The sequence below is a fragment of the Condylura cristata genome, unplaced genomic scaffold (assembly GCF_000260355.1).
Source record: "Condylura cristata isolate star-nosed mole 26May11 unplaced genomic scaffold, ConCri1.0 scaffold00024, whole genome shotgun sequence".
Taxonomy (NCBI): domain Eukaryota; kingdom Metazoa; phylum Chordata; class Mammalia; order Eulipotyphla; family Talpidae; genus Condylura; species Condylura cristata.
The window spans coordinates 13,343,400-13,355,678 of record NW_004567125.1 but is presented as its reverse complement, the minus strand read 5'-3'; positions in this window follow the sequence as shown (position 1 = coordinate 13,355,678).

The following is a 12,279-nucleotide window of genomic DNA, read 5'->3' as shown; positions in this document are numbered from 1 at the left end:
GAAACATGTGTGCAATTGGGTAGTTTGCGAGTGTGCTATGAAAGAAAATCCACACAGCGCAAGAAAGCATCCAAACAGGGTAGTGGAACAGCCCCCCCACCCCCCCTGTGTCAGCGGCTAGTGGAGAAAAGGCCACAGTTTCTAGATGTCTCTCCCAGAACAAACACATACAGAGTCAACACCGGGTTCTTCCCAGCTCTCAGGTAGAAATGAAGCCTGCGACGTGGGTGCCACTGTTTTTCTGGAAATCCCACCCTCCTGGCCTCTTACACCTGTGGCTCCTCCCTCTCAGTCACCCCTAGCTCATCCCTTTCCACTTCCCCACCCACATCTTCACAGCATTTCACACTTCTCTTCCCCAAACCTCTGTTCCAGGGAACCCAGGCTTCTGCCCCCCACTTTCTGGTAGGGTGGTTTGCCTGTTTGCCAGCTTGGGTGTCAGTGCCCTCTTTTCCTGGTGCCCTGTGTCTTGCACACGTATTCCTCCATCTCTTGAGACGAGCAAGGATGACTTCCATCACCACCAGGTAGGGAGCAACACCTCCAGCAAGAGTTGCCTCGTATTTTCTCTCTGCTTATAATGCAAAACAGGATAGGACATAGCATTGCAAGCTGGCCGCAGCAGCTTCAGTGCGAGTTCGATTCCCAGTCCTGCAGGTGATCCACATGGCATGGCAGACCTCTCCTGTCTTGCCCACTGCCTCCCCTCAGCAGTGCATTTCATAGATCTGCCTGTTTTGTTCCCTACTCTGTCTCTGGTGAAGCCTCTCACCACTCCTGCACCACTGGCTTGTATTCCCAGTTCTGTATAAATAAATAAATAAATCTTTAAAAAAATATTTCAAGTGCAGATTCTGGAGAGATTCTGTGGGGAGTCAACATTTGGCAAGACCCTGTGGACTCCTGGGTCCTCACAGGGGTAGGTCTAGTTCTGCCCTATACTTTTGAAAACCTCAAGGACAATTTGTATTTCCAACTTGTTTTGATATGCTTCAATATGTTTCACCATCTTTAAAATAAATGGGTGGATTTAAGGACTTCTATAAATTTGGGGTGGGGGTGCTTCATTTCTCCGGCTGCCACTCCTGGTTCTGCACTACTCAGAGATGCCCCTTGAGGGCACCAGAGGCTGTTTTGCTATACAGAGGGCTGGGACAGAGTCCAGAGGGAAGCTGGTGGTTTCTGGGGATCCAGGCAGCGGTCACTTCTGTTACAGACAGACAGTGTTTGGCCTGCCAGGGATGCTACCGCCAGAAGAGTGCTGCAGACTTCTCTTGGCAAGTGGGTCAGAACCAGGTTACAGGCTGGTGACCAAAGTCTGAATTCTAGCTCCACCTCAAAGAGTTGTGTGGCTTTTCAAAAGTCATTAAACTTCTCTGGTTTTTAGTTTTCCCTTGTGAAAAGGAAGTAGTTGACCTCAGAGGCAACTTCCAGCTTTAGTGTTTTAAGCTGCTCTAAATAACAAGGCAAAATGGGAAATGATAGAACAGCACAGATTCTTGTTTCTTGGAGGTCTTTGCACAATGACCCTGTCCTGCACTTAGACCTCAATCATCTCAGGCACGATGATGCAAGAAAATGATGTTCAGGAGATAAACTGGGTATGGAAATCTCACAAGGTCTCCCACAACCAGGGTCCTAGCCTGGAGGAAGACTAGATAACCTATCAAATGCTATCTAGCTGTGCATGAAATAACAACTAGGAAGCCTAGTCTAACCGAGATCTTGCAGGGGTGTTAGGAGTACTCACCAGCACTGCTGAAATGTGGACGATTGCCTCACGGCTATTCCGAACACGGCTGAGTTTTCCCTGACCTTTCATGGCCACGCCCGAGTTGAGCATGGCATTTTGATCACACCAACTTATTGAGTAGAGGGAAGAAGCAGGTATGTAGTCTTGCCCCTGAATAAATGAATGAGTCAGTGGATAAAAGGATGACTCAGCTCTGCCTAGGGGAGGCTTGGCTGTGAGGACAGGAAAGGGGATTCTGATTGGGGCACAGGTCTGTGAATTAGCCTTAGATCCTGAGCAAAGAGAGTAAGTGACTAGTCCATAGAGTCCAGTCCACTGTGGCAAGTGTGCTTGTGCTGCAGTTAAGCTCAGATGCTGTTGCAAAGAGACCATGTGGGAAGGATAAGGGCTCACCAGCTCTAAGTGGCAGAGGAAGAGGTGTTCTGAGTGCTGGGACACCCTTGGGAGCACTCTGTTAGGGCCAGCATCAAACATTTCACCTAGGCAGGGATGTCATGTGGGAGGTGGGTCAGCAAAGCAAGATAAGAGTCTGGAGCGGAAGATTGCCTAGAAAGAGGTGACAGGGCAGTACGATGCCTGCATGCCTTTCTGGAGGCCAGTGCTCTCTCTATTTAGAGTTCACCCTCTCATGAGGGGCCCCATGGAGGCCTAGTGTCTGCCTTCTTTCTTGGCTTTGTAGATGTGTTGTTTTCCAGAAAGTGCTTTCTACTAAGGGAGCTGCAGGCAGACAGGTTTATGAGGGAGTGGGGGAGGGAGTCGAGGACTAAAAGGAAGGCATGCACAGAAGCAGGGGGCAGGTGTGGAGGGCTGGCTTTTCCCACTGATTTTGTGCATTATGCCCACGTGACTTTTGGGACACTATCTCCCTGAGCCTTGGTGTCCTCTTCTGCACTGTGGGGACCCTCAGAAGGCTCTCATAAGGATTAGGCAAAATCATGCAAGCCAAGGAACTTTGCAGATTCTAAAGCATGGCATAAAAACTTTGTGAGGAAAGGCAAGTGTTTGCAGACCTGGAATGACAGGATTCATACTGTTCCAGGTGGTTTTTGGAGATCTCTGCAGCCTTGCCAAAACTACTTCTGTCAGTGGCTAACAGGCAAGCAAATTATGCTCAGTGGGCTCAGAAGCACTCGGAATCCGTGCCTTGCCTCCTCTCCTCTATGTAGTCTGTAGAAATCACCTTTCTGGGAGGGGGTCTGGGAGCTTTGGAAGCTTTTAGTTAGTCTCCATACAGAAGACCAACTTCTTTTTGCTGTGCAACCTACAACTTGGACAGCCAGCAGTGGTGACTGTTTCTATCTTACAGAGGGTAAACAGAGGCACGAGAGGTGAATTATTTTAGCAAGAGGTTAATTATTTCAAAGTCAACTTTGAGCAAAATAGTACATTAATTTGCCTCCTCCTACACTGTTTCCCTTACTTGGGTGCTGTGGAATTTGGGACACGCTCGAATCTAAAGTCTTTGTTCTTAACTACTTACCTCTAAGTAGATTCTATCGAGAGTGGGGATTAACTGAGATAAGGTCAGTGCCAAGGCCCAGGACTGTTAAGTGTGTGGCAGATGAGTATGCGTGCTTTCCCCCTGCTCCTGGGGGGAGAGAGGGCCACCCCAGCCCCAATGAAGCCCCCCTCAAGTACGCATGTGCCGCTCACATGCAAGTCCTGAGCTCAGTGTGTCATTGCTTCTGGGGATTTATGTCGTGAAATAAAGGGTTTTATTCCTTTGGGTGGGTGGGGGTGAAAGCAAAAGAGAAGTGGTTTACCTTCTCGCCCCTTGAAACCCCCCATGTGTGTTCTCATGTGTCTGCATGCACAGATGTGTAAGTCTGGCTATGGAAAAGTTCAGGCCTTCTCCTCTGCTGGGAACATGGCATTGCCTTCTTTTTTGGCAAGGAATTATGACCCTGGACAAACAACCACTTTTCTATCTCCTTTTTCTCTTACTGGTTACGTTAACAGGATAAACCCTAAATATTAAATGGAACCCTGTCATTTTCTGACTCAAGGAGTGAAGTCTCAGCTCACAGGTTGTGGCCCAGTGGGCTCTTTCCCTCCCAATCCCCTGTCATCAGACCTCTGAGTGAATTGGGAGAGGGCTGCAGAGCCCTGTGGGTGATAGAGCAGGACACACTGACTGACCACAGAGTATCTCAGGTGGCCTGAAGGTGCACTTGCCGAGGAGGCTGTTGGGGCACTATGCCACTGAGTGACAGTTAGCTTAAGGCTGGCAGTCTCGGCCTGCAATGTTCTTTTCTGATTTCACCCATGAAACTAACATGATGCTTGCCTGTCAAGTACCAGTGCTGTCCCCCGGAAGCTTCCCAGTGTCTCTTCCCACTTCGCTCATCCCAGGCTGCCATACAAAGTGGGTCTCTCTCTCTCTCAACCCTGAAGTCATCATTTTTGTACCTGCTGAGGCACTTCTACTACTTTTTTTTATACTATCTGAATACCAGTGACTACTTGATAAATCAAAGTGTGTTCCTTGAGGAAAGGAATTGTTTCATCTATGTTCTTCAGTAGTTCAGAGCTATTCACAGGGCACCTAGCTGGCAGCCATTAAAATCTGCAGGGGGCCCTTGCTGGTGGTGGTGCTGTGGTAACAAAGCACAGCACGAAGAAGCTAAAGTCACTTCAGCATGAGTTTGATCCCTGCCCCTGAAGTGACCATGTTGCGCTGCAGACCTCTCCTGACCCGCCTGCTGCCCCCCTCAACAGTGTACTTTGTTGATCTGTCTGTTCTGCTCCCCACTCTGTCTCTGGTGAATCCTCTCACTGCCCCTGCACCTCTGGCCTGTACCCCAGTTCTGTATGTATAAATAAATAAATCTTTAAAAAAAATCTGCAAGACACATGCTTTATCTCACAGCAATGCATACAGTAGACACTGATTAATTACATAAGGAATGAAATAACATCTATCTCCAATAGCTAGGAATGTAAGAGACTTTGATGTTTAAGTTAGTTCCATGCAACCCTCTGGGCCCTAAAATTTGTCAAAACTTCCTTGGCAATAATCACACAATCTGCCTTGAGGTAGCATCTGAGGTGATTTTAAGTGGGGTTTCAGGTATCCTAATGTCCCCAATGTCCTAATGTCCCACTTCTCCTTATGTGTTTACTATCCCAAGTGGCTTGTAGAGGAACTTGAAGGGTGACAAGAGAGAGAACCGGGCCGATGATTTAAGTTTGTCTCATTAGAACATCTGATTAACCACAACTTTCCTGCTCATCAGCAGAATGATGATTGATATTTGCAGCAGTGACCTGGGGTTCTGTAAGAAACCCAAATACCTTATTGAAGGAAGTGTTGCAATAGCTTCAGAAGTATTTTTATTTTTTTTCAAAGATTTTAATTAGTCTATATTTTGCATAGAACTGGGGTGTAGGTCAGAGGTGTGGGGGTTGAGAGGATTCACCAGAGTCTATTGGGGAGCAGAACAGACAGATGTACTGAAATACACTGCTGAAGGGAACAGCAGGCTAGACTGGGGAGGTCTGCTGTGCCATGTGGGTCACCAACCTGGTCGGGGATCTAAATGGGGCTGTAGAGGTGATAGTGCTGACTTTACCCCTAGGACACCAGGGAAGCCCCAGAAGCATTTTTGAAGTCATCGAGACTACCTGTACATGTGCCACTCAATCCTTCAGCACCGTCCCCATCACCACCACTGTTCATCCTAGGGCTTTGTCGTCATCCCAAACAAAAACTCTATGAGTTTTTTTTTTTTTTAAAGATTTATTTATTTATGCAGACAGAACTGGAGTAAAGGCCAGAGGTGCAGGGCAGGTGAGAGGATTCACCAGAGACAGAGTGGGGAGGAGAACGGGCCAGCTGATGAAGTACACTGCTGAGGGGAGCAGCGGGCAGGTTAGGAGAGGTCTTCTGGGCCATGTGGGTCACCTCATGATTGGGTATCAAGATCATGCTTCAGTGGCTTTAGCTTCTTAGTGCTGTGCCACAAGGGAGGGCCAGAAACTCTATGAGTTTTAAACCCTAACTCCTCCCTCCCCTCTCCTTCTAGCCCTGGATTAACTTTATTTTACTTTCTATCTCTAATTTTGCTTCTTCTCTCAATGGAATGATATGCTATTTGTCCTTTTGTGACTAGCTTCTTTCACACAATATGTTGTCCTCAAGGTTTATTCATGTTGTAGCATGAGTCAGACTTTCTTTCTTTATAAAGCTGAATAATATTCCATGGTGTGTATACACCACAGATTGTTTATTCATTCATCTGTCAATGAACATTTGGGTTGTTTCCACCTTTTGCCTTTTGTGTATAGTGCTGCTATGAACACAGGTACACAAATATCTGTTCAGAAATACGTTAACATAGTCTTCATCTCGATCTCCATGGTAATGGTCCCACTTGACTAACTAGAATATTCCATTCCACCCCTAGGTTTGGTTAAGAACTTTTCTTAACCAAAAAGCTTGACTAACTAGAATATTCCATCCCACCCCTAGGTTTGGTTAAGAACTTTTCTTGGATTATGTGGTGGAAGCATAGTAGGCAGGGATGGGAGTGATGTCTCTACCTCACAAATGGACACAAGGAGGCAGGTGACAAATCCACATTAGTGTGGATGATCAGAACAAGAAGTTCCCTCCTCCTCACTCACCACCCCAAGCCGCCACATGTCACTGTTCTGTTCTATTGGGACACTTTTCCAAAAAAGTACGAACTTGAGGAACATTTGTTCTGAATTAAACTTGGCTTCAGTGAAAGTGTTATCATGTATATGGAGCTCAAATTACAGAGGCTTTTTTGGCCAGTGAATGGCACCGATCGGCTGCTCAGAGAGGTGGAAAATTCTGAGCCCCTCCAGCACTGTTTCAGGAAAATGCGCTGCCTGGTGTGGAGAGGGGCCAGCTGGTGATGTCAAGGGGCTTATAAAAGAGATTACCAGACCTTTTAAGGGAAGGAGGCAGTTGCTAATGATGGAAAACTGCTAAAGCAGTTCTGGATGAGACCTCAACACTTAATTTGCTAGTTATCCTGAAATGCATGTCATTAAAAAAAAATATATTGTGTCTGTTCCTTTGTGTGTAGCTCAAAAGACAACACTGAGAGTTGGATTAACAAAGAACCTGTTATGCAAATTCAAGGGGGTAACTGAAACTGAGCTCTCAGGACACACACACAAAGTCCAAATTGGGCCATCCAGGACCTGGGAGGGAAAGTTAAATGCCAGACACACCTGTACATCTGTATTTGTCTTTCCAGCTTCCTTCATTTCCTTTTTCTTTCTTTTGAAAGGGGTGGGGGGAGGGCAAAGGGGTGGGGCTTTATTTTTTTAAAAAGCTGCTTAAGAGCTTTGAGCTTTTGCACCTCCAAAGAAATCTGAAAGTAAAATATTTACTGATATTGCATTTCCAAGAGTTTCCAGTCTTTTCACAAGCCTCTTCCCATCTTATCTTAAGAATGTGGGTTTTATAAAGAGGAACCAAGATCAATTACAACGACAGGGTAGATTGAGTTGAGTCGACAAGCCCCAACTCTAACAGCTGGGCTTACTTTGTGTTTAAAATAGATAACTAATGAAAACAGTCTCAGATTTAGGAGTAAGGATCATGTTTGGAAGCAAAGGCTGTAAAATCAATTTTCAGTGGACTGTTAAAACTAAAGAAAAGTTCTCCATCAAGTTCTCTTTTCCCTTAGGGAACATTAAAACAAATAAATGAACAAACAGACAAGCATGCCAAATGAAGCTAAGGACCCCAGAAATGAGACTCGAAGAACTGTCATTCAGTGAGAAAGCTAAAATGGAGATGAAGCAAGAATGAAAAGGCTTCTGGAAGTGATCAGCTTGGAGGGACTTTGGAACCCATGCCGCTGAAGTATAATTGGTTGCAGCTTTATGTTCTCATCATCCTTTATTTCTGTGCACAGGAGAACAGCATAAAGACTATCTTGTCAATTCCATATAGTCTTACAATATGGAAAAAAAAAAGTCATCCACTAAGTACCAAACATTTTTCAACTGTAGCTTAAATTAAATCTTTATTTTCTTTATTTTTTGGAGGGGGGAGGGTGGTATGAGTGGGGATGGGTTCTCTTTCTGAATGAGCGATCTGGGTCAAGTCTCAGATTTCTAGTGGAGTGCAGCCCCCCAACCCCCCACATGGCAAAGCACCCCCCCCCCCCATCAACTGTGCTCCAGCAGGAAGGCTCAGTCCTGTGAGCTTATCTCCTTGCTGTCTCCTGAAGACACTGAACAGATTATTGTCTCCACAGACCTTGTCTCCATCTCTTGCCCTCCTCCTGCTGAGTTCTTTATTAAAATCCTTGCCTTTTTTCAAGTCTCACTCAAGTTTCAGCAACATCTGACCAACCCAATCTTCAAGAGCTTTCTTTCTCTTCCTTCCATGCCACCTCGAAATGGTACCTCCTTAGATAATACTGACTATGTCACTGAAGCTGTAAACCTCCTGAAGTCCCCGCTGCCACCCCCAACCCCGAATCTAGCAGGAATACTTGTTAAATATGACTTTTTTGCTTAACAACCGAAAGGCTGTTGAATCAATAAAAAGCTTCTTGCCTGAAATTTTAAGCTGGGCCAAGAAACACACCTATTAACTTGCGCGTGACAAAGCATCTTCTGCACTAGAAAAGCGGGGAATGGGAACACTATTCAGGAGAGAATATTAGAAGAACCTACATGAGAAAGGAAACTCAAAGCCAACCAGAAACCCAACCTTCTTTCTTGAACTTAAAATTCTTCAAATTTGCTTCTTCCTGCCTATCTCCTAATTCCCTGCAAGTGTTCCTAAAGAAGGCTGTTCCACAGCCTGCAGGCCTTCTGAAAATGGCCATGACCTGTGATTCTTGCCTGTCTGTTCCAGGGAGGGAAAAACATTAGGAAGGAAGGAGCTTCCCACTCCATGGGCTTTTCTCCTCCTGTAATTTTATCTGTACTGACAGGCTGTGAGGAAAACTTGGAACCCAAAAGCCATCCCCATTTGGAAGTCAGTTAAAAGAGTATTTGATTTATAAATAACATCATATGCATGATTTTGTTAGAAAAAAAAAGATTTATCTTAAAATCAGAAATGAATGACTCTATTGGAAAAGTCGCCTGTCCTTGGCATAGGTAGGGTATAGGGGTTGAAGGGGGGGGGGGGGTCAGAGTAGGTATTGAAAGGAAAAATATGTAGGCCAGTATCCAAATAGAATACTCTTTCCATAGGGCAAATGTCCCAAATTATTGCTTTTTTTGCTTATTTACTAAAAGATCACGAGAAACCAAACGTGAATTAGAGATCACTGGTGATACAGGGTGTTATTTCTTTTTCTTCAGAGAGAAATGACTTAATATCTTTATTACCAACTTTTAAAATGGGCTCATGGATTCCAACTTTACATATGCCAGGGAGATATCATCAGGTAAATATGGTGGCATCAAAAATAATTTGAACTTCCTAGAACACAGCACTGTCTCATGGGAGGAAGTCATTGTGTGCTGTTGCAATATCTTACAGTACTTAATGTGGGTTCATCTGTGAATCTGAACAGGATTGCTCAAGCTGACATGCTCTTCATTGTCTGCTGGTTATATGCATGGGAAGAGTCTTAAAACTGACTGCTCTATGACATAGCCAAGTTACTTCCTTCCCTCAGTCTTATATTCCTCACCTGTCCATTAGACAATACATAGAGAGTGCTTGGCATAGCAAAGCAGGTATTTATAACCAAAAGCAAATTAATATTCTCAGTTCCCAATATGTGTTAAAAATAAAGTTTATTCTTATTACTTATATAACTCATTCTTGTGTGATAAAAAGGTTACTGAGCTAGGAGTTGTAGTGTATAGTGCTAAGTACGTGAATTGCTTAATCTTTGTAAGTTTTTATTTTTTTGTCTTGATAATGACAGTGCTGGATTGGATGGTCTCCCAGTAACTCTCAGCTCTGAAGTTCTGTGACAGGATTTTATTTTTTTACAGTTAATTTTAAACAAAAGTTTAATAAAATTTACTAGAAAATATTGTATGCTTTAGTAATTTATATTGTTTCATTAAATGTACTCCAGATTATAATTATATCATGCGATGTTTAGCATACAATGGTTATGGGCAAAGATACATACATATACCTGTCATTTATTTTAAGAAGTAAAACTTGATTTTTTAAGAGTTGGAGATACTGTGGATAAAACTCAATTATACTCAAATGGGCAAAAACAAGATTGAAATCACTGCTAAAAAATAAAGAAAGGAAATTGCTTAGGATGCCCATTGTTTTTAGAAGAAGAGTGTTTTATTGCCCTGTGGCTCTGAGTTAAAGTGGAGGTCTAAGCAGAGCACTGGATTCTCCTTTTTGAACATTTCACCTAATGAAATGAAATGAATCTAGCTCAGTAACAATATACACCAAACTAGAACAGGGACCCTAAACTTGATGTGCATCTCATTTGCAATAGGAAGTCTTTCATGGCTATCATGGCTACCCAGGCCATGATGGAAACACTTCTTGACATAGAATTGGATTCAGATTCTGCCTCCTTGCTTTTCTAAGTAGGTGCTCTCAGGCAGGTGTGTTTCTTCATAAAATGGGGCTAATTTGTTAGTTACTATGAATATTCAAAGACAATGCATGCAAAGTTCAAATAACTGGGCTCAACATTGCCTATTATATAGGCAATATAAATATATAGAGAAACATTGCCTATCATATCTGATTCCACAAATTGGATGTCTACTATGTAGTGATTTCTGTACCTGACTCTGAAATACTTTTGGGGCTTTTGTTTTCTTCTTTGTATCTGGTATATAATGTGTCAGAGTTAGATATAAAATTCTGATAAATTCAGCAGTCCAGTAAGATGCAGAATGGAGCCAGAGGACTTTTTATATTCAGGGGAGAATATGAGAAGTAAATGAAGTAGTGACTTAAGGTCTAGCCTTTCAGTTTTGAGTTCCTGTGCCAGATTTTAGTGAGTGCATTAAAATGCATATTAAAACCACCATGACATTCAAAGAGTCAAAATGCCTGATTAGACTTTCATGTCTTATATTTATAAGAAGGTTAGTAGTGCATATCCTGCAAACTATTTTTGGCTCTTACTAATATTTATAAATATAATAGCCTATCTAGCATAATGTATGTGATTGATTTGTTGAAGTCATCAGCTTTAATTTAAGGATCTATCTGAGAAGATGCCACATCTTGACCAGTAATGCTGGTAGAAAAGAAGTAAACAAGATAAGGGAAAGGGCAACTGTCCTTTTTGCACCAGGGTACAAAATGAAAAATACATGAGAAATATAATTATGGTGATAAGGTATCCTTGTAAATTTATCATGGAAGTGGTGTAGGAAGACATGCTTTGCAAGTAATTTCTCTGCAACACTTGGTGATAGTTCCAAGCTTTGCCTATACAATAAGAATTCAATAATGTTTGGTCTTCAGGTTGTTTTAGATGGTTGTGTCCGCAGGACCATAAGATTAAGTTTAAGGTGATGAGTTCAATAGGAGGCGACCACTTGGTTGGTTTGTGGTCTCTAGCAGGTCTGATTTTGGCACTGGCTGGGGACTGGTTGCTTTTGGTGACTTTGGGGTGCTAATAAGTTAAGTAAATCATAGGTCATAGTAATTTTACCTCTCCTTACAGGGTTTAGACAGATAATGACTACTGGGTCACTAACTCCTCCCCCGTCTCTTTATTTGCATATTTTATATGATAAAGAAATGAAATATATAGGTAATAATCTGTTCATTATAAAGTCTCATCCAAATTGGAAATAATTAGGGAACTTTTCTCATAAACTGTTGATGTAAAGGAGAAAAGTGAATAGGCCTTTCCTTAACAGACATATTGAACTCCAGCATTTACTAAGACAGAGAGAGTATTTAAGTCTTCAGAAATAAGCTGGAAGCTCAGTTTGCCCATATACAGTTACAAAAGGTTTAATGAAGAAGAATAAAAAAGTTCTGGATCTTCTTGTCCCTTACCATTCCTTTTTTGCCTAGTCCTTTTCCACAAGGCTGGTAGCTTTTTAAATATTAAAACCATCCCCACCGCCCATCACTCAAGTCACAAACCTGTTCAAAGCCACAGAAAGCCCCTCGAGAGTCCTCCATTTGAGTCCAGCATTGATTCTCTAGAAAAAGGAGACGCCAGGGATTAATAATTTGGATTTGGATACATTTGGGCCAGAATGTGGGTATTCCTGATGAAACATAAAAACAAAACAATATATATGTCTCTTGCAGACACAAAAACAGAAACAAAACTCAAGGCGCTGCTGCAGCTCCTTTTAGTAGCCCTGCTCTGAACTGGGCTGCAACAACAAAACCAGTGCTGACCCTCTGGTCCGGACACGCGACCTGCCGCCTGGGCGCGGTTCCCGGGGCCGGGCAGAAAGGGCAGGTAGCGCGCCTCGGGGACTTTCACCTGCTCAGCGGGTGGCGCGGGCCCGGGGACTCAGAGGGAGGGGCTTGGGGCTCGGGCGGACTGTGGGCGGGGTCTGGGACTGGGGCGGACCGGGAGGCGGAGCCTCGATGCCCGCGGGAGGAGCCG